Below are 20,304 nucleotides of genomic sequence, written 5' to 3' on the forward strand. Positions count from 1 at the left end.
AACAACAGAGGAGGGGAACGACAGAGGAGGGGAACGACAGAGATGGAGGAGGGGAACGACAGTGACAGAGGAGGGGAACGACAGTTACAGAGGAGGGGAACGACAGAGATGGAGGAGGGGAACGACAAAGTGACGGAGGAGGGGAACGACAGAGTGGCGGAGGAGGGGAACGACAGTGACAGATGAGGGTAAGGACAGAGATGGAGGAGGGGAACGACAAAGTGACTGACGACGGGAACAACAGTGATGGAGGAGGGGAACGACAGAGACGGAGGAGGGGAACGACAGAGACGGAGGAGGGGAACGACAGTGATGGAGGAGGGGAACGACAGTGACGGAGGAGGGGAACAACAGAGGAGGGGAACGACAGAGGAGGGGAACAACAGAGATGGAGGAGGGGAACGACAGTGACGGAGGAGGGGAACAACAGTGACGGAGGAGGGGAACGACAGTGACGGAGGAGGGGAACAACAGAGACGGAAGAGGAGAACGACAGAGTGACGGAGGATGGGAACGACAGTGACGGAAAAGGGGAACGACAGTGACGGAGGAGGGGAACAACAGAGATGGAGGAGGGAAATGGCAGAATGACGGAGGAGGGGAACGACAGAGACGGAAGAGGGGAACGACAGAGTGACGGAGGATGGGAACGACAGTGACGGAAGAGGGGAACGACTGTGACGGAGGAGGGGAACAACAGAGTGACGAGGAGGGGAACGGCAGAGTGATGGAAGAGGGGAACAACAGAGAGGAGAAGAGAAGAGAGAAGAAGAGAGGAGAGGAGAGGAGAGGAGAGGAGAGGAGAGGAGAGGAGAGGAGAGGAGAGGAGAGGAGAGGAGAGGAGAGGAGAGGAGAGGAGAGGAGAAGAGAAGAGAACGGAAGAGACGAGAAGGGAAGAGAGGGGAAGAGAGGGGAAGAGAGGGAAAGAGAGGGAAAGAGATGGCAAGAGAAGAGAAGAGAAGAGAGAAGCGAGAAGCGAGAAGAGAGAAGCGAGAAGCGAGAAGAGAGAAGCGAGAAGCGAGAAGAGAGAAGAGAGAAGCGAGAAGCGAGAAGAGAGAAGCGAGAAGCGAGAATAGAGAAGCGAGAAGAGAGAAGCGAGAAGACAGAAGCTAGAAGAGAGGAGAAAAGAGAAAATCAATTACCTCTGGAGTGACAAAGGAGGGGAACGACAGAGTGAGTAAGGGCTCCAGATGATGGACAGACAGAGGAGAGAGGAGAAGAGGTAAGAGAAGAGGAGAGAAGGGAAGAGAGGAGTGAAGAGAGGAGAAGAGAGGAGAAGCGAAGAGAGGAGAGAGGAGAGAAGAGAAAAGAGGAGAAGAGAGAAGAGAAGAGAGGAGAAGAGAGAAGGGAAGAGAAGAGAAAAGAAGAGAGAAGAAGAGAAGAGAGGAGGAGAGGAGAAGAGAGAAGAGAGAAGAAAAGATAAGGAAAGAAAGAAGAGAGGATAAGAGAAGAGAAGAGAAAAAAGAGAATTCGAGAGACTTTAAAAAGGCCTTTAAAAATGGACAGTCTGTCATGGATGGTAGCCTGGTATAATACTCGGTACATTGCTATGATAATGTGTGGACTGGTGCCGTGCCTCATGGGTTGTCTTGAGCTTTGACACTGTGAATTTGTTTCAATAGCTATACTCTGTATTCTAGGATCAGAACATTATTGGTGCCATAGTCTTGTGTAGGTAATGGGCTGTAGTTAGCATTACTTTATTTTTTGCAATAGCATTATTTTGTATGTTATATAGGATCAACATGGTGTTGTGGCATAATAACAGGAAAGACAGATACTAAAATATTGGTAAGGGGTGGGAAGTCGATAGAGAACTACAGAATAATTGCTGAAGATATTATCAGAAAATAACTTTGCCCCTCCAACCGCTCATTCCAATTCCTCTTCTGAAAAGGTTCTATCAGAAAAGCAAATTGAGCTGAATCAGACGTTATTCTCTTCCTGGTCCCCCAGGTATTGTAGTCTGTGTTTGCCTACACATGTGTGTTGAATAAGTCTGATGAATAATCACACTCTAAGCAGCTAATGACTCAAGAAAATGCTGCAGCTGTGACACGAGGAGGAGAAAGAGACTGAAAGCTTTAGGTAAGATAGGACCCAGTGGTGAGGAGAGGAGGGGATGGAAGGGGAGGGGCGGGGCGGGGAGGGGAGGGGAGAGGAGAGGAGGGGATGGAAGGGGAGGGGCGGGGAGGGGAGGGGAGAGGATTAGAGGAGAAGAGAGGAGAGGAGGGGAGAGGATTCCACATGGAACCCAAAAGGGTTCTACCTGGAACAAACAAGGGTTCTTCAAAGGGTTCTCCTATCGGGACAGCCGAGGAACCCTTTAAGGTTCTAGATAGCACCTTTTTTTTCTAAGAGTGTATGGTATGATGGGGAGGGAGAGAAGGACAGCAGGTCAAAGACAGAGCGAGCAGGGAAACAAAGAAAGATAAGAGAAATAATGAAGGTTTAGGACAAAGAGAGACAGTTTGACAAACTGATGTGTAAAAGACCTCGTAGCTAGGCAGACTTTTTTAACCGCATCAATTGCAGATAGGGAACATAGGCATTGATTTCCATTAGGCTTGATTATTGGAGCAAATGGCCTGGGACCATGCAGCGGTCAGCACCACAATATTGAGGTTACTGTCCAGAACATAACCATGACAGATGGTGGTAGCTATAGAGCAAGCCATCTACTGTAGGTCTACTTCATCAGACAGCACCAGCCTACCAACCATAACCCACTCTCTGTCCCTCCAGACTGTTGTCAACCTACCAACCATAACCCACTCTCTGTCCCTCTAGACTGTACCAGCCTACCAACCATAACCCACTCTCTGTCCCACCAGACTGTTGTCACCCTATCAACCATAACCCACTCAATCCCGAGAGTGCATTTCTCGTTTTCCTTTTATATTGACGACGTTATTGTCCAGTTGAAATATTATTACAACCTGAGGATTGAATATACGCATCGTTTGACATGTTTCTATGAACTTTACGGATACAATTTGGATTTGTTGTCTGCCTGTTTTGACTGCGTTTGAGCATGTGGATTACTGAAGAAAACGTGCGAACAAAAAGGAGGTTTTTGGATATAAAGAGACTTAATCGAACAAAAGGAACATTTATTGAGTAAATTAATGTCTTCTGAGTGGAACCATATGAAGATCATCAAAGGTAAGGGATTAAGTTTAACTCTATTTCAGAGTTATGTAACGCTTCTGCTTGGCTGGTTACTGTTTGTAATAATTTGTCAACTGGGCTATGTTCTAAAATAATCGTAAGGTATGCTTTCGCCGTAAAGCATTTTTTAAATCTGACACCGTGGTTGGATTCACAAGAAGATCATCTTTAAACCTATGTAAAATTTGTTTTGTTTTCTGAATTTTTATAATGAGTATTTCTGTATTTGAATTTGGCGCTCTGCAATCTCACTGGATGTTGGCCAGATGGGACGCTAGCATCCCATATACCCTAGAGAGGTTAAATATACACTTGTTGTAAATCCAGCCTCAGTGTCCGATTTCAAATAGGCTTTACGACGAAAGCAAACCAAACGATTATGTTAGGTCAGAGCCAAGTCACAGAAAAACACAGCCATTTTTCCAGCCAAAGAGAGGAGTCACAAAAAGTAGAAATATAGATAAAATGAATCACTAACCTTTGATGATCTTCATCAGATGACACTCATAGGACTTCATGTTACACAATACATGTATGTTTTGTTCAGTAAAGTTCATATTTATATCCAAAAATCTGAGTTTACATTGGTGCGTTATGTTCAGTAGTTCCAAAACATCCGGTGATTTTGCAGAGAGCCACATCACTTTACAGAAATACTCATAATAAACATTGCTAAAAGATTCAACTGTTATGCATGGAATTTTAGATCCACTTCTCCTTAATGCAACTGCTGTGTCAGATTTCAAAAAAGCTTCATGGAAAAAGCACACCGTGCAATAATCTGAGGACGGCGCTCAGAGACCAAAACAACCCAAACAGATATCCGCTATGTTGTGTAGTCAACAGACGTCAGAAATAGCATTATAAATATTCACTTACCTTTGATGATCTTCATTAGAATGCACTCCCAGGAATCCCAGTTCCCCAATAAATGTTTGTTTTGTTCGATAATGTCCATCATTTATGTCCAAATACCTCCTTTTTGTTCACGCGTTCAGTACACAATCCAAACTCACGCCACGCGATCACTAGGAGCAGACGAAAAGTAAAAAAGTTCCGTTACAGTCCGTAGAAACATGTCAAACGATGTATAGAATCAATCTTTAGGATGTTTTAACATAAATCTTCAATAATGTTCCAACCGGAGAATTCCTTTGTCTGTAGAATTGCAATGGAACAGAGCCAACAATAACGTGAATGCGCGAGACTGAGCTCGTGGCTCTCTGGCAGACCTCGGACTCATTCCCCTCTCATTCACCCCCACTTCACAGTCGAAGCATCAAACAAGGTTCTAAAGACTGTTGACATCTAGTGGAAGCCTTATGAAGTGCAATATGACCCCATAGACACTGTGTATTTGATAGGCCAAGAGTTGAAAAACTACAAACCTCAGATTTCCCCCTTCCTGGTTGGATTTCTTCTTAGGTTTTTGCCTGCCATATGAGTTCTGTTATACTCACAGACATCATTCAAACAGTTTTAGAAACTTCAGAGTTTTCCATCCAAATCTACTAAACTTCAGAGTGTTTTCTATCCAAATCTACTAATCATATGCATATTCTAGCTCTTATGGCTGAGTAGCAGGCAGTTTAATTTGGGCACGCTTTTCATCCAAAATTCCCAATGCTGCCCCCTACCCTAGAGAAGTTAAAGACTGTGGGGAATATACAACGACATACCATGAAACATACAAAAAAACTTTCATGAGACTGAAAGGTTTTATTTGACTAGCTCAGTTGTGGCTATACAGTAAAAATACAAACATAGCTTCAAAGAGAAGACCATTGAGACAATTCAAGTTGCAATGGCAAATATACTTCAAATTGGTAGGTAACACTCACCAAGGTGTTATAGGCCAACATTGCTGTTCTGCAGAATGAACTAGTCATGCGTTCCTCCTGGCCACCACATTCAGCAGCATTGTAAGTCGCTCTGGATAAGAGCGTCTGCTAAATGACTTAAATGTAAATGTAATCTTTTGCTCATCACATAACCTATCCCTTGCACAAAGCCTTTTCTGTTCACGTAGTTGAACTCGTTTTGGGATAATTATTTTATAGCGATCTGGGTATCGTCTGTTGCTCCGTTTGGATTTGAGAACCCATTGATGGTAAATAAACTCCCATTGAATTGAACCTGTTGTGCGATGGTGTATTGAAATTGAATGTAACTTCATATTGCTGATAATTGCATCCAACACATCCTGCTCATTGAGGGCTGTGAGATCCCGAACGGCAAGCTCCAACTAAAAAGTGCCTATTGCCAAAAACCTGAGGGTGGAGAGTAATTGGATGTGCACCGAAATGGTACGTGTTTGCCTTTCTAAAGTAGGTCTTAAAACCTCTACAGGATCGGTGGATCCCCCGCGAGGAGAGTGCACAGTTATGGACTTGAAAATGTATTAATAAACCGATTAGGCACATTTGGGCAGTCTTGATACAACATTTTGAACAGAAGTACAATGGTTCATTGGATCAGTCTCAACCGTTGCACATAAACTGATGACATCTAGTGGACAAAATCTAAATTGCGCCTGGGCTGGAATAATACATTATGGCCTTTCTCTTGCATTTCAAAGATGATGGTACAAATGTTGTTTTTTTTAAACGCATGCTTTTTTTTCTTTGTATTATCATTTACCAGATCTAATGTGTTATATTATCTTACATTAATTTAACATTCACAAACTTCAACATGTTTCCTTTCAATTGGTATCAAGAACATGCATATCCTTGCTTCAGGTCCTGAGCTACAGGCAGTTAGATTTGGGTATGTCATTTTAGGCAAAAACTGAAAAAAAAGGGTCCGATCCTTAAGAGGTTTTAAATCATTGCAAATATCCTATAAGATTGGTGTGGGAAACGATATCTGAGGATTCAATCAGTACTTTCAGAAAAAAAAGTCCCACCTGTCTCTAAAAATGCAGCTTGTGCCAAATTTTCCAACAGAGCAAGATCAGCGATGGCTCATTCGATTTCACATGATCTAATTCTTTTATAGTATTTTAACAATGGTTTCACTTTCACAACTGCCTCTAATTTAACTAATTACTGTACATTAAATTAATTATTATGGTAACTAATACATTATAGGACATACAGTAGCCTGTCAAGATTCAGTATTTTGTACGAATTCACAATGGAAATACACTGAAATGTGTTATTATTACTCTCCCAATTTCACACATATTCAACATACAGTACATTTCCCCCAGTCACTAGGCTACGCTTCATTCCATTCATTCCACTTGGCATTGTGCATACGCATGGTCATGGTTGTGCGTAAATCCACGCACACTCTCAAGCAAACATTCATATTGATAAATCTCCCACTTTGTGTGGAAATGAGCCCACGCATGGTTTACGCATAGATTTGTGCCTATGCATGATTGGTAAATGAGGCCCTTGAAGTCCTTGAAGTCCTCACAAGTAATCCAACTAAAATTCAGAGAAGTGAGGACATTTTGCTGGTCCTCACTTGTAAAAATGGGAATTTTAGGCTTAGAGCTAAGGTTTAGGGTTAAGGTAAGAATTAGGGTTAGAATTAGGGTTAGGGGTTAGTGTTTAATGTTAGGAGTTAGGGTTATGTTTAGGAGTTAAGGTTAGGGTTGGTGGTTTACCCTGACTACACCCTATGTTATTAAATTATTGCACCCACACTGCTCGCATGTGTCAACAAGCATCTGCATTGCCAAGCTCTAAAATAGAAGTCATTCTATTTCTGAAGCAGATCGCGCTGCAAGTCCTCCCTCTCCCATCTCCTCATTGGTTTATAGAAGCAGGTACCCACGGGCCATCTCCTCATTGGTTATACCCATGGGGTATACCCATGTGGGTGATTGAAAGACGAACTGTGTTGCCGGTAGTCCTGGTAATACTATGAAAGTTGATATGCCAATCACCATATAAGTTCACCATATAAGTTCATACCATATAAGTTCAAAGATGAAAAAGCTGGGAAGGAGGAGAGATGACTAGAAATTATTTGGTTGACCATTTTATGTGTGGATTAATTGTCGGAGTAGAGGACCTTGTGCATTTCAGGTAAAATGACAACCTAATGTTTATATCCCAGGATAAATTAGCTAGCAACAGCAAGCTAGCTAAATAGGACAAATTAGCTAGCAACAGCAAGCTAGCTAAATAGGACAAATTAGCTAGCAAGTGTAAGCTAACTAGCTAAATTGCCTTAAATGTTTAATGCTTTTCAACCTGCCCCTAAATTAATGTAATTGGTTCAGAGTTGTTTTGATATTTTAACCTGCGCGTCGTGATCATGTTTGGTCCAATTTGTAAGTCGCTCTGGATAAGAGCGTCTGCTAAATGACTTAAATGTAAATGTAAATGTGTGGGGGGACAAAATAAATGTATGCACGATGTCGTACAATGGCGCACGTGTGCAGACGGTTGGGTTCCGTGTTGGTCCCCAAAAAGCCCCCACAAATATAGTAAGTCTGTGTGAGCGTGTGTGTGTGTAAGTAAGTAAGTTTATAATAATTAGTGGAGCTGAAGGGTGGTGCTAACAATAACAAGATAGCTACTGTAAAATATACTGTGTTCGTAAAATATATATACAGTAAGTTCAGAACTTTTGTGAAACAGCACAGTTGAAAAATAGAAATCAAAACGGGATGGTCTTCAGAGATATATGGGAGGGGTTGAGGGTAGCTGGAGAATGGGAATAAAAACTAACAAAAGATAACTAGTGTAAAACCTACTTTCTGTAAAATGTATATAGTATGTTTAAGCTGGAAGTAAAAGCTTAAGTGTTATTGTCCATTAGTTTACTCCAAATAGGGGATGGGTGGTAGGGTTAGGGGGAAATAATGAAGGAAAATATATATTTTGAAAATATATATACTGTATATTGTATATAGGTACAGTACCAGTCAAAGGTTTGGACACACCTTCTCATTCCAGGGTTTTTCAATATTTGTACTATTTTTACATTGTAGAATAATAGTGAAGACATCACAACTATGAAATAACACATATGGAATCATGTAGTAACCAAAAGAGTGTTAAAAAAATGTAAATACATTTTATATTTGAGATTCTTCAAAGTAGCCACCCTTTTCCTTGATGACAGTTTTGCACACTCTTCCTGACTGATGTCTTGAAATGTTGCTTCAATATATCCACATAATTTTACTTTCTCATGATTCCATCTATTTAGTGAAGTGCACCAGTCCCTCCTGCAGCAAAGCATACCCACAACATGATGCTGCCACCACCGTGTTTCACAGTTGGGATGGTGTTCTTCGGCTTGCAAGCCTCCCCCTTTTTCCTCCAAACATAATGATGGTCATTATGGCCAAAGAGTTCTATTTTTGTTTCATCAGACAAGAGGATATTTCTCTAAAAAGTACGATCTGTGTCCCCATGTGCAGTTGCAAACCGTAGTCTGTCTTTTTTATGGCGGTTTTGGAGCAGTGGCTTCTTCCTTGCTGAGCGGCCTTTCAGGTTATGTTGATATAGGACCCGTTTTACTGTGGATATAGATACTTTTGTGCCTGTTTCCTCCAGCATCTTCACAAGGTCGTTTACTGTTGTTCTGGGATTGATTTGCACTTTTCACACCAAAGTACATTAATCTCTAGGACACAGAATGCATCTCCTTCCTGAGCGGTATGATGGCTACGTGGTCCCATGGTGTTTATAGTTGCGTACTATTATTTGTACAGATGAACATGGTACCTTCAGGCATTAGGAAATTGCTCCAAAGGATGAGCCAGACTTGTGGAGGTCTAAAAAGCTAATTGGAGTCAGGAGTCAGCTAACCTGTCCAATCAATGAGACGAGATTGGAGATGTTGGTTAGAGCTGCCCTGCCCTATAAAAAACACTCACAAAATGTAAGTTTGCTATTCAAAAGAAGCGTTGCCTGATGTGAACCATGCCACCAACAAAAGAGATCTCAGAAAACCTAAGATTAAGAATTGTTGACTTGCATAAAGCTTAAAAGGGTTACAAAAGTATCTCTAAAAGCCTTGACTTTTATCAGTCCACGGTAAGACAAAGTGTCTATAAATGGAGAAAGTTCATTGATTTAAATAGGCTACAACCATGACAAAATTGTCCCTCTGTATTACCTTTAGAGAGGAGTCTGACGGCGTCCTGACAAATCAGCAAGGGTTCCTTTGTATGAAATCCTGAAACACAGGAAATATTTACATGTAATGTTTCATTTAATATGTAGTTAACGTTGCTAGCGAATGACCATCCCCTCTCATAGCCTGTTACACCCCAACAGGATATAGAGGACAGACAGACCAATTTCACTTCAGTCCACAGGAAAAGGAGGAGGAGGTATAGAGGTCCCTGATAACATGCAGCAGGGTCAGAGGTCAGATGTAGCTAGGGGCTGTTAACACACCTGCGGAAAGCCGTTACTCCAGCTGTACTGCATGTCTGGCCGGGGTCAGGGGTTAAAGTTGAGGGGTTAAAGGTGATAGCTTAGAGGTGAGGGGCCAATATGGTTTGTAAAATCAGGTGTAGGGGATCAGGTGCATGGGCAGTGGCTTTGACTTCAATCCACCCACTAGGAGAAATGGGGTGAATCTGAAATGGCGCTCTCTTCCCTATACAGTATAGTGCATTACTTTTGTAGTAAATTAGGGAATAGCGTGCCATTTTAGACATGGCTATGATCAGAGAAGTGCCATCATAAAGAAAAATAATAATATCATCAAGTTATTAAGAGGTGCTGGTGCCCTGGAGATAAGCTACTTCCATTTCCATGGCTGCCACTTCATCCAGGAGTTTACATGTTTAATGACCCGCACAGGAGTTGCTCAGTCCACGGAATATAAAATAGGTTGATACAGAATGAGTTATTGCAGATAGAGCCTTTGTCCGAGCACTGGGGTGTCGGTAACCAACCGTTTTTATTGAATGTGCATCAAAGTTGAATCTATCACTTTTTCATCCCCATACAAACTAAAGACAGTTATAAAATGGGATCATCATTGGACACTGTGACGTCACTAGACACTGGGGACACAGCACTTTGTTTATATGGAGTCTGTTGGCTCCCAGCTACTGTAGGATAAACTGAAGAACACACGGATCAACAGATAACATCATAATATTGTCATTTAGCAGCCACTGACAGTTCACTCATATGTACAGTTGATGTGTCTCGTGCAGGAATCAAACCAACAAGCCAACAAGCTGAGAAGCTCCTACCAATCACATCAAATAGCCTGTTCCCGACCAGCTCAAACAGGGATACCCAACATGACAGCATTACCTTCACCATCTGCCACCAGTCAATAGCAGAGAAAGGAGGCTCTACTCTGGCCAGAGACAAAGAGAAAGGCCGTTCTTTTTATGTGAGAGCCTTTTAGCTGTGGTGCTATGGTCTCATCCAGGCCTGTATGCTGATTGGTTTGAAGGGAAGTGTTAGTCCCTCTCTGCCAGGGTGCAAAAAGAAAACTTGATTGATTGCTCACTCCTTCCAACCCCCCTACGGGCTTCTCGCCATTGGAGACTTCACAACAGGGGAGACGGAGAGAGAGAGCGAGTGAGAAAGAGAATCTGAGGTGGAAATTATCTCTCCCGCTCTGCTGTTCTTTTATCAGCTTGAAATGGTTGAAATTCAAGTCATGTCGTCCATACACAGAGAAAATAAATATTTCCCTCAAAACCTCAACTTTCAGTCTGATTCAATCTTGCTGTATAGAACATAATCGGTTCACACAATAAGAGCCACATACTTTTCTTCTTAAAAATACATTTAAAAAACAGTAGCAAAGCCAAATCCAACCTAAAAGGTTAAAGCCCTCACTGATATATGACTCCAGTTTTCAGTGTGAGACATAATACCTACATGCTAATCAAAGATACTGCATAATACTTTTCTGTGGTAGGTTTCCTTGAAGCTGTTCCTCAGTCACCTGACCTGTCCAGTTGTGAAAAGCTCCCCAATAAGCCAGAGAAGACAAAGAGTGCCTGTTCTCCTGTTGTTTGTGTAATAATGACCAGATGATTAAGTTGGCGCAGTACAGCTCTATGAAACCAATCCTCTGGGCTTTTGGTACAGTTTTTAGTGTGCTAAAGGTTGTGGGTTCGATACCAGCAAGGGACAGCTAGTCCCCAATATTATTGCATTTGCTAAATGCTAGTAAGCATAACAAAATAATGCAGACCCTCAAGCAAAGGGAGACATTATACTTCTGTATACTGCTGACCGTAATAATGAACACTTCTCAAACTCAAATCACTTTATATTGTATACTGGAATTCCCATTCACCACTAATGTGTAGCAACCACCTGAGAAGTTTGTATCGAAACAGTTTGATACCACACAAATCATTGTACCAGACCTCATGTCTGAAAATAAAATCCAGCTGTCCAGAACATAAATCTCAACCTTCTGGCTACTGAAAATCATAAAAAATGGTAACTGATAAGAGAAACTGTAGTCTACTAGATTGTGTATGATTCCAAGTATTTAGTTTTCCTCACAAGGCCTGAAATGCAGTTTATTATTACCCATCAAGTACCAATTGGCATCAAGTGACCTAACGTGTGCCAGGAAAAAATTCCCAACACCATTACACCACCAGCCTGTACCATTGACACCAGGCAGGATGGGGCCATGGACTCATACTGCTTACGCCAAATCCTGACTCTGCCATCAGCATGACGCAACAGGAACCGAGTTTTGTCAGACCAGACAATGTTTTCCCACTTCTCAAATGTCCAGTGTTGGTGATAGCGTTCCCAGTGGAGCCACTTCTTCTTGCTTTTAGCTGATAGGATTGGAACCCGGTGTGGTCGTCTGCCACAATAGCCCTTCCATTACAAGGGCCAATGAGTTGTGCGTTCCGAGATGCCCTTCTGCACACCACTGACGTACTGCGCCGTGATTTACTGCGCCGTGATTTTGCTGTTGGTGGCCCGCCTGTTAACTTGTATGATTCTTGCCATTCTCCTTTGACCTCTCTCATCAATGAGCTGTTTTCACCCACAGGACTTCCGCTGACTGGATGTTTTGTGTTTGTCGCTCCATTCTCTGTAAACCATAGACACTGTCGTGCGTGAAAAGCCCAGGCTGTTTGTGAGATACAGGGACTGGCTTGTCTGGCAGTGATGATCGTACCTCGGTCCCTCGTTCTGCCCATTCTACAGTTCAATAAAACACTAACTGAATGCCTCGATGTCTGTCTGTCTGCTTTATATAGCAAGTGACGGACACTTGACTACATTTTTTATTTTTTATTTCACCTTTATTTAACCAGGTAAGCTAGTTGAGAACAAGTTCTCATTTACAACTGTGACCTGGCCAAGATAAAGCAAAGCAGTGCGTCACAAACAACAACACAGAGTTACACATGGAATAAACAAACGTACAGTCAATAACACAATAGAAAAAGTCTATATACAGTGTGTGCAAATGGCGTGAGGTGGTAAAGGCAATAAATAGGCCATAGTAGCGAAGTAATTACAATTTTGCAGATTAACACTGGAGTGATATATGTGCAGGTGATGATGAGCAAGTAGAGATACTGGTGTACAAAAGAGCAAAAAAGTAAATAAAATCAATATGGGGATTAGGTAGGTAATTGGATGGGCTATTTACAGATGGGCTGTGTACAGCTGCAGCAATTGGTAAGCTGCTCAGATAGCTGATGCTTAAAGTTAGTGAGGGAGATATAAGTCTCCAACTTCAGAGATTGTTGCAATTCATTCCAGTCATTGGCAGCAGAGAACTGGAAGGAAAGGCGGCCAAAGGGGGTGTTGGCTTTGGGGATGACCAGCGAGAGATACCTGCTGGAGCACGTGCTACTGGTGGGTGTTGTTATGGTGACCAGTGAGCTGAGATAAGGCGGGGCTTTACCTAGCAAAGACTTGTAGATGACCTGGATGTCTGTAGGTGCGAACCATTTTCGTGAACAGGGTGGTGTACCTAGTAAACTGGCCACTGAGTGTAAACTGGCCACTGTCCGTGGTGTGCTGAAACTGATCTTATCTGCACATATGGACAACTAAAACCAACATGTTACCAGTTCAGACAAACCTCTCCATCCTGGCTGTGCTTATTCTTTAGGCTATTTCTAACATGCTATACATCTGCACCACATGTTCCTACACAGACCAGTGGTTCTGGGACATGATCCATGTATAGTTGCCCACACCAGTGGTGTGGGGGCTGTGCTTTGGCATAGTGGGTGGGGTTATATCCTTCCTGTTTGGCCCTGTCCGGGGGTGTCCTCGGGTGGGGCCACAGTGTCTCCTGACCCCTCCTGTCTCAGCCTTCAGTATTTATGCTGCAGTAGTTTATGTGTCGGGGGGCTGGGGTCAGTTTGTTATATCTGGAGTACTTCTCCTGTCCAATTCGGTGTCCTGTGTGAATCTAAGTGTGCGTTCTCTAATTCTCTCCTTCTCTCTCTCGGAGGACCTGAGCCCTAGGACCATGCCCCAGGACTACCTGACATGATGACAGTCCACCTGGCCGTGCTGCTGCTCCAGTTTCAACTGAACTGTAGGACCATGCCCCAGGACTACTTGACATGATGACTCCTTGCTGTCCCCAGTCCACCTGGCTGCTGCTGCTCCAGTTTCAACTGTTCTGCCTTATTATTATTCGACCATGCTGGTCATTTATGAACATTTGAACATCTTGGCCATGTTCTGTTATAATCTCTACCCGGCACAGCCAGAAGAGGACTGGCCACCCCACATAGCCTGGTTCCTCTCTAGGTTTCTTCCTAGGTTTTGGCTTTTCTAGGGAGTTTTTCCTAGCCACCGTGCTTCTACACCTGCATTGCTTGCTGTTTGGGGTTTTAGGCTGGGTTTCTGTACAGCACTTTGAGATATCAGCTGATGTACGAAGGGCTATATAAATAAATTTGATTTGATTTGATTTAGTTTGGGGAATTTTATTGGGAATTACTTTTCTTGTTTCTGTTTGAGAAAAATGTACAATATTTCTAATCACAACCTTGTCATTTGCTGTGGCGTAGAGGGAGCTGGCTGTACAAACCCTGGTATAAGTTACGTCAGCATCTGGCCCAGGCCTCCTATAACCGCTTGCCGTCCAGCATCTAAAGTAATTGGTTACCAGAATTTTTTTTATAGCTTTGAGCCTTTTCTTATGACCCTCGTAATAAAAAATGAATAATAGATTTCTTGCCCCAACCTTGTAAATCACCCAGGAAGAGCTAGCTACAACACCATTTGGGAAACACTGGCACAGGTTACAGTAAAGATATCTGGCCCTGCTGTGGTTAACCATCTTGCCAGTAGATCAGACTAGCCTACCAGTCTTCTCTGTTTCTCCTTCAGCGGGTCGGCTCCTCCCATCCACTCCTCCCGGTGGGAGTGCACAGCCTCTCTCTGATCTGATGGGCTGCGAGGGAGGTCTGTGAGGCCTCTGGCAGTGAGCCAGGAATCCCGGGAGTGAACTCTCACGCACTCACCCAGACAGAATAAAAAATGCATGGGTGCCACTGGAGAAGTTTCAGTCTGGTTGGTGAAATCCTTGTCCTCTCTATCTCTGTCTCTCTCCTCTCTCTGACTCTCTCACTCTGACTCGCTCTCTATCTCTCTGACTCTCTCTCTCTCTGACTCTCTCTCATATTCCCTGTCGGTCTCTCTCTCTCTCTTTCTGTCTCTGTCCCTGTCTCTCTCTCTGTCTCTTTCTCTCTGTCCCTGTCTCTGTCCCTGACTCTCTCTCTCTCTGACTCTCTCTCTGTCTCTCTCTCGCAGTCCCCGTCGGTCTCTCTCTCTCTTTCTGTCTCTGTCCCTGTCTTTCTCTCTCTCTCTGTCGCTGTTCCTGTCTCTCTCACTTTGTCTCTGTTTCTCTCCCTCTGTCTCTCTCTCTGCCTCTCTCACTGCCTATCTCTCTCTCTCTCCCTGTCTTCTCTTGTGTTCCTCTCTTTCTCCTCCTTATTTCATTCTTTCATCTCTCTGCCTGACGATCCTCTCTACCCCCTCCCTCCCGATCCATCCCCCCTACCTACCCCCCTTATTCTCTCCTCTCTCTCCCCTCCCTCCATCTATCTCTCCTCTCCCCTTTACCTCCCTCTATCTCTCTGTGTGGTTTCACAATGACATCAGCCCAAACTCTGTGTTGTAAAAGCTAGACTAGTTAGCCTCACCCTGCTAACCACCGTTTTCTAGGACATTCACTGCCGGTGGTAGACTCCCTTCTTCACAAGGCCTACCAAAAATAGAGTGACTATTTTATATGCAAGAACTATGAATTGACCAAGACAAGGCTTTGAGCTGTTAGGCCACTGATAACCTCACACAATAGATCTTATTTGTCAATGTGACTGAAACAGTTGCGCTCCCTCAGAGTGGTACATTTCAATGTGTTTGTGTGACTTAGACTTTTAGAGTATTTTGCACCCGTGTAATTTACAGCTGGTATATGTAGAGAACGACTAAATTATTAGTGACCAGACCACGAACCAGGAATGTCTGTACTTTTCCCCAGTTTCCATCTTTCTGATGTTGCAAATATGCTGACCCTGTTTCCTTGCCTCTCATGTTTCCAATGATGCACATTGCATGAAGCACATTCGAAATAGACAAATATATGTGTATGCCACAAGAACCTATTCTATCATTGTCTAGGGGAGTGTTAACAGAGGTAGTGCTAACGTTCTGTCATTTATCTCTCTTATTTCATGTATCTCTGATGTCATGCCCGGGCCAGGGTATTGGGGTTACTAACATCAGCCACACCTCTGATTGGCCCGAGAGGTTAGAGTGGGCGGGACCATTATAAATAATGGAGAACATGATAGCTATGCAGGTGTTCTGATCTATGATCTAAGTTCCCTCAGCTGTCTGTGGTACCAACCCTCTTTCTATTTCTCTTTTGTTTCCCTCTATCACTCTCTGATCTCGCTCTCTGCCTCTCTCCCTAATCTCCCACTCTCTCTGACTCTCTCCATCTCTCTCTCTGATCTCCCACTCTCTCTGACTCTCTCCATCTCTCTCTCTGTCTCTCTCCCCCTCTCTCTGTCTCTCCCCCTCTCTCTGACTCTCTCCCTCTCTCGCTCTGTCTCTCTCCCCCTCTCTCTGACTCTCTCCCTCTCTCGCTCTGTCTCTCTCCCCCTCTCTCTGTCTCTCTCCCTCTCTCTCTCTGTCTCTCTCCCCCTCTCTCTGACTCTCTCCCTCTCTCGCTCTGTCTCTCTCCCCCTCTCTCTCCCCCTCTCTCTGTCTCTCTCCCCCTCTCTCTGTCTCAGTCGCTCATTATTTTTTCTTGCACACACACAACATTAACTTGAGGACCATTATATACTGAGGATGCTGTTTAAATGCCACAGAACATTTAAGCCAGTGCCATAACTTTATATGCTTCTTACATATTACTGATAGCCTGCAGTACTAGAGTTTTGTGTCTCCCATCAGGCCCCTACTGAGGAAGTCTATTTTTCTCCTAGCCTCCTGTATAAGGGCAACTCTGAGACAAGCCCAGAGGACCTCCCATGAGAAGAAGCTGTGTTGGATATACACTAAAACAAGCCATTCGGTGGTCTAATGTTTATTACATGGGTCCTAAATATAAGCTTGGATCTACTTCATCAAAAAGACCCCAAAAATAAGCTACTGTAAAGCTCAGTGTGTGTGACATGCAAGAGTCTTTTCAGAGACACAGTTAGAGGTAGGCACTGAGGTCATCCTCGATGAGCTTATAGATGACCACATCTTTCATGCAAAGTAGGATACATGTCAGAAGAAAATAATATGTCAGAAGGAAATAACATGTCAGGAAGGTACGAAATAATAGCTACAGAATGCATAACATGTCCATACAAAAGTCACGTTAAAGTCGTGTATTATTCAGTGCCTGGAAAGCAGGATCTGGCTATGTCATTTTCATGGTAAAGCACCTGAAAGTACTTATAATTGGGCTGAAATTTTGGCTTGGTTGGTTGACCAACAAAGGTTTATACACTACCAAATGCATTTTTAACAGAGTAAGATAAGCAATGCATTCATTCCATTCCCTGCGGTCAGACGCCGCTGATACCCCGGTCTGCATACAGGCTTTAACCCAATATTGTTCATACAGGGTTCAATTTCCACAAATCCTTTATCTCAAACAAATTGAAAAAGTTGACCATTTGCAGCCAATGAAAATATGTTCAATCTTACCTGAAAGTAGTAAAAATAAAAAATCCGCAGGAATGTAAAATCGGAACGCAGCGCTTCAGTGAAGGTGCTCTAAACGTATCCGGATGCTCCAATAGTGTCTCTTGTCAGCGATCGGTCGAATGGGTGAAACAGCAAAAAAGAACCGGTAAGTGAGAAAAAATGATTCAACGTCCCAAGCTACGCTTCACACCTTCAAAAAATAAGCCACCTAGTCTGCTTCACGACTAATATGCAGCATCTACCACATGACCAATTTAGAGATATCTAAATCTAAATCTGGATAGACTCTCGGTGCCGGTGCTCACTCCCCGTGCGCAGGTGGCGACGCTGAGGGTGAGGAGCTGAATCGGTTTGAACAAAGAGGCGAGCACTGACACACAGACGGTTCAAGCGCCCCCCATTCAACTGAAGAAAAAAAGGGGGGCGAGGATTGGAGGAACGGATTGGTGAAAGGGGGTATTTTACATGACTATAATCCGATTCCATACATAAACCTCAAAGGTTGATCCCTTGTCTCTGAATTAAATTAAAATTCTCATGTCATGAGCTCATAACTAGGCTGGAAATCTCCGAGGGGAGGGGAGTTTCATGCGTTTTACAAAAGGCCTACAGGAAAGTAAATGCACCTGCAGTAATTCATGTATTATTCAATAGTCTGTAAACTATTGTTTATTACACTGAAATCCATCATTTTTCTCATCTTCAGTAAATAAAACTTGGAAAATATGTTCCTATCTTATTGATAAGTGGAAGGATATTATAAGTCATAGTGTTATATAGTGTAATAAAAACGATGTTATTTGTGGCTGTGAAATCACACAGGTGACCTTACTGAGAGTCATCCCTTGTCAATACCGCAGTGCTATGGTAGCCACGATAATAATGCCTTATAGAAATATGGTTGTCTGAGATGTATCATTTGGCTAACTCAGCACGGCAGCGGCTCACATTTCAGCACTGCAGTGCAGGGACAATAGCAACAAAGCTGCATCCATCCTCATTATAAGAGGAAGAAAACGTCTCTTTGTGCTGATATTAGGCCCACTGGCAGATAATATCAAATGTATTACTGTGGGTTGTGTGTCAAGTCATGTTATAAAGGAGGTAGTTGTTTGGGTGTGCAACTTCAAAGACACCAATTAGGATAGTCACATAGAAGATGAGGCCGATTCCGTGACTTTGAACTCAAGGGAACATACAGTTCAATCAGATATTTGCCAGTGGCGTATGCTCAGATCATAATAATGACTTTTCTTTCAAGGTCCCTCTGTATCGATGAATATGACAAAGGTTCTGCATCATAGCATTTACAGGCACACTACATACTTACATGCACTCACTCACTCACACACACACACACACACACTAACACACACAGACAGTGGTGTAAAGTACTTAAGAAAAATACTTTAAACTACTACTTAAGTCATTTTTGGGGTATCTGTACTTTACTATTTATATTTGACAACTTTTACTTTACTACATTCCCAAAGAAAATAATGTATTTTTTACTCCATACATTTTCCCTGACACCCAAAAGTACTCGTTACATTCTGAATGCTTAGCAGGACAGGAAAATGGTCCATTCACGCACTTATGAATGAAAATCCCTGGTCATCCCTACTGCCTCTGATCTGGCAGACTCACTAAACACAAAAGCCCCTGGCTAACTGTCAATACAAAGAACAAAAATGGTGCCATCAGGTTATAATATAAGGAATGTGAAATTATTTATACTTTTACTATACTTTTACTTTTGATACTTAAGTATATTTTAGCAATTACATTTACTTTTGATACTTAAATATATTAGTAGTAGTATTTCACTGGGTAACATTCACTTTTACTTGAGTCATTTTCTATTGAAGTATCTTTACTTTGACTCAAGTATGAGTAAGCTTGGCACATCTAGCCACTGGGATTTTTCCCATTCTTCAAGGCAAAACTACTCCAGCTCCTTCAAATTGGATGGGTTCGACTGGTGTACAGCAATCTTTAAGTCATACCACAGATTCTCAATTGGATTGAGGTCTGGGCTTTGACTACGCCATTCCAAGACATTTAAATGTTCCCCTTAAACTATTTGAGTGTTGCTTTAGCAGAATGCTTAGGGTCATTGTCCTGCTGGAAGGTGAACCTCCGTCCCAGCCTCAAATCTCTGGAAGACAAACAGGTTTCCTTCAATAATTTCCCTGTATTTAGCGCCATCCATCCCTGTATTTAGCGTCATCCAATTAAAAACATCCCTACAGCATGATGCTGCCACCACCATGCTTCACTGTGGGGATGAGTTCTTGGGGTGATGAGAGGTGTTGGGTTTGCACCAGACAGTGTTCCCTTAATGGCCATAAAGCTCAATTTTAGTCTCATCTGACCAGAGCACCTTCTTCCATATGTTTGGTGAGTCTCCCACATACCTTTTGGCGAACACCAAACATGTTTGCTTATTTTTTTCTTTAAGCAATGGCTTTCTCTGGCCACTCTTCCGTAAAGCCCAACTCTGTGGAGTGTACGGCTTAATGTGGTCCTATGGACAGATACTCCAATCTCTGCTGTGGAGCTTTGCAGCTCCTTCAGGGTTATTTATCTTTGGTGTCTTTGTTGCCTCTCTGATTATGCCCTCCTTGCCTGGTCCGTGAGTTTTGGTGGGTGGCCCTCTCTTGGCAAGTTTGTTGTGGTGCCATATTCTTTCAATTTTTTAATAATGGATTTAATGGTGCTCCGTGGAATGTTCAAAGTTTCGGATATTTTTTGTAACCCAACCCTGTTTTGTACTTCTCCACAACTTTGTCCCTGACCTGTTTGGAGAGCTCCTTGGTCTTCATAGTGCCGCTTGCTTGGTGGTGCCCCTTGCTTAGTGGTGTTGCAGACCCTGGGGCCTTCTAGAACAGGTGTATATTTTTACTGAGATCATGTGACAGATCATGTGACACTTAGATTGCACACAGTTGGACTTTATTTCAGTAATTATGTGACTTCTGAAGGTAATTGGTTGCAACAGATCTTATTTAGGGGC

General features: G+C 42.9%; 1 protein-coding gene across 4 annotated transcripts in view; it reads right to left on the minus strand.

The window, feature by feature from the left end:
• LOC135510188 (neurocan core protein-like) overlaps positions 1-17,800 on the minus strand; it is a 93,897-nt gene extending 76,097 nt beyond the window's left edge. For 2 of the 4 annotated variants that reach the window (XM_064931002.1, XM_064930981.1), the window contains exons 1-2: positions 17,289-17,799; positions 9,262-9,321 (exon numbers count right to left, since the gene is read on the minus strand). The gene's annotated coding sequence lies outside the window, so the exon portion shown is untranslated. Of the gene's footprint in view, positions 1-9,261; positions 9,322-17,288 lie in introns of all 4 variants that reach the window. The other 2 variants (XM_064930996.1, XM_064930988.1) reach the window with 2 other exon arrangements.
• Positions 17,801-20,304: the final 2,504 nt, after the last annotated feature.

Source organism: Oncorhynchus masou, chromosome 3 (genome assembly GCF_036934945.1).
Source record: "Oncorhynchus masou masou isolate Uvic2021 chromosome 3, UVic_Omas_1.1, whole genome shotgun sequence".
Lineage (NCBI taxonomy): Eukaryota > Metazoa > Chordata > Actinopteri > Salmoniformes > Salmonidae > Oncorhynchus > Oncorhynchus masou.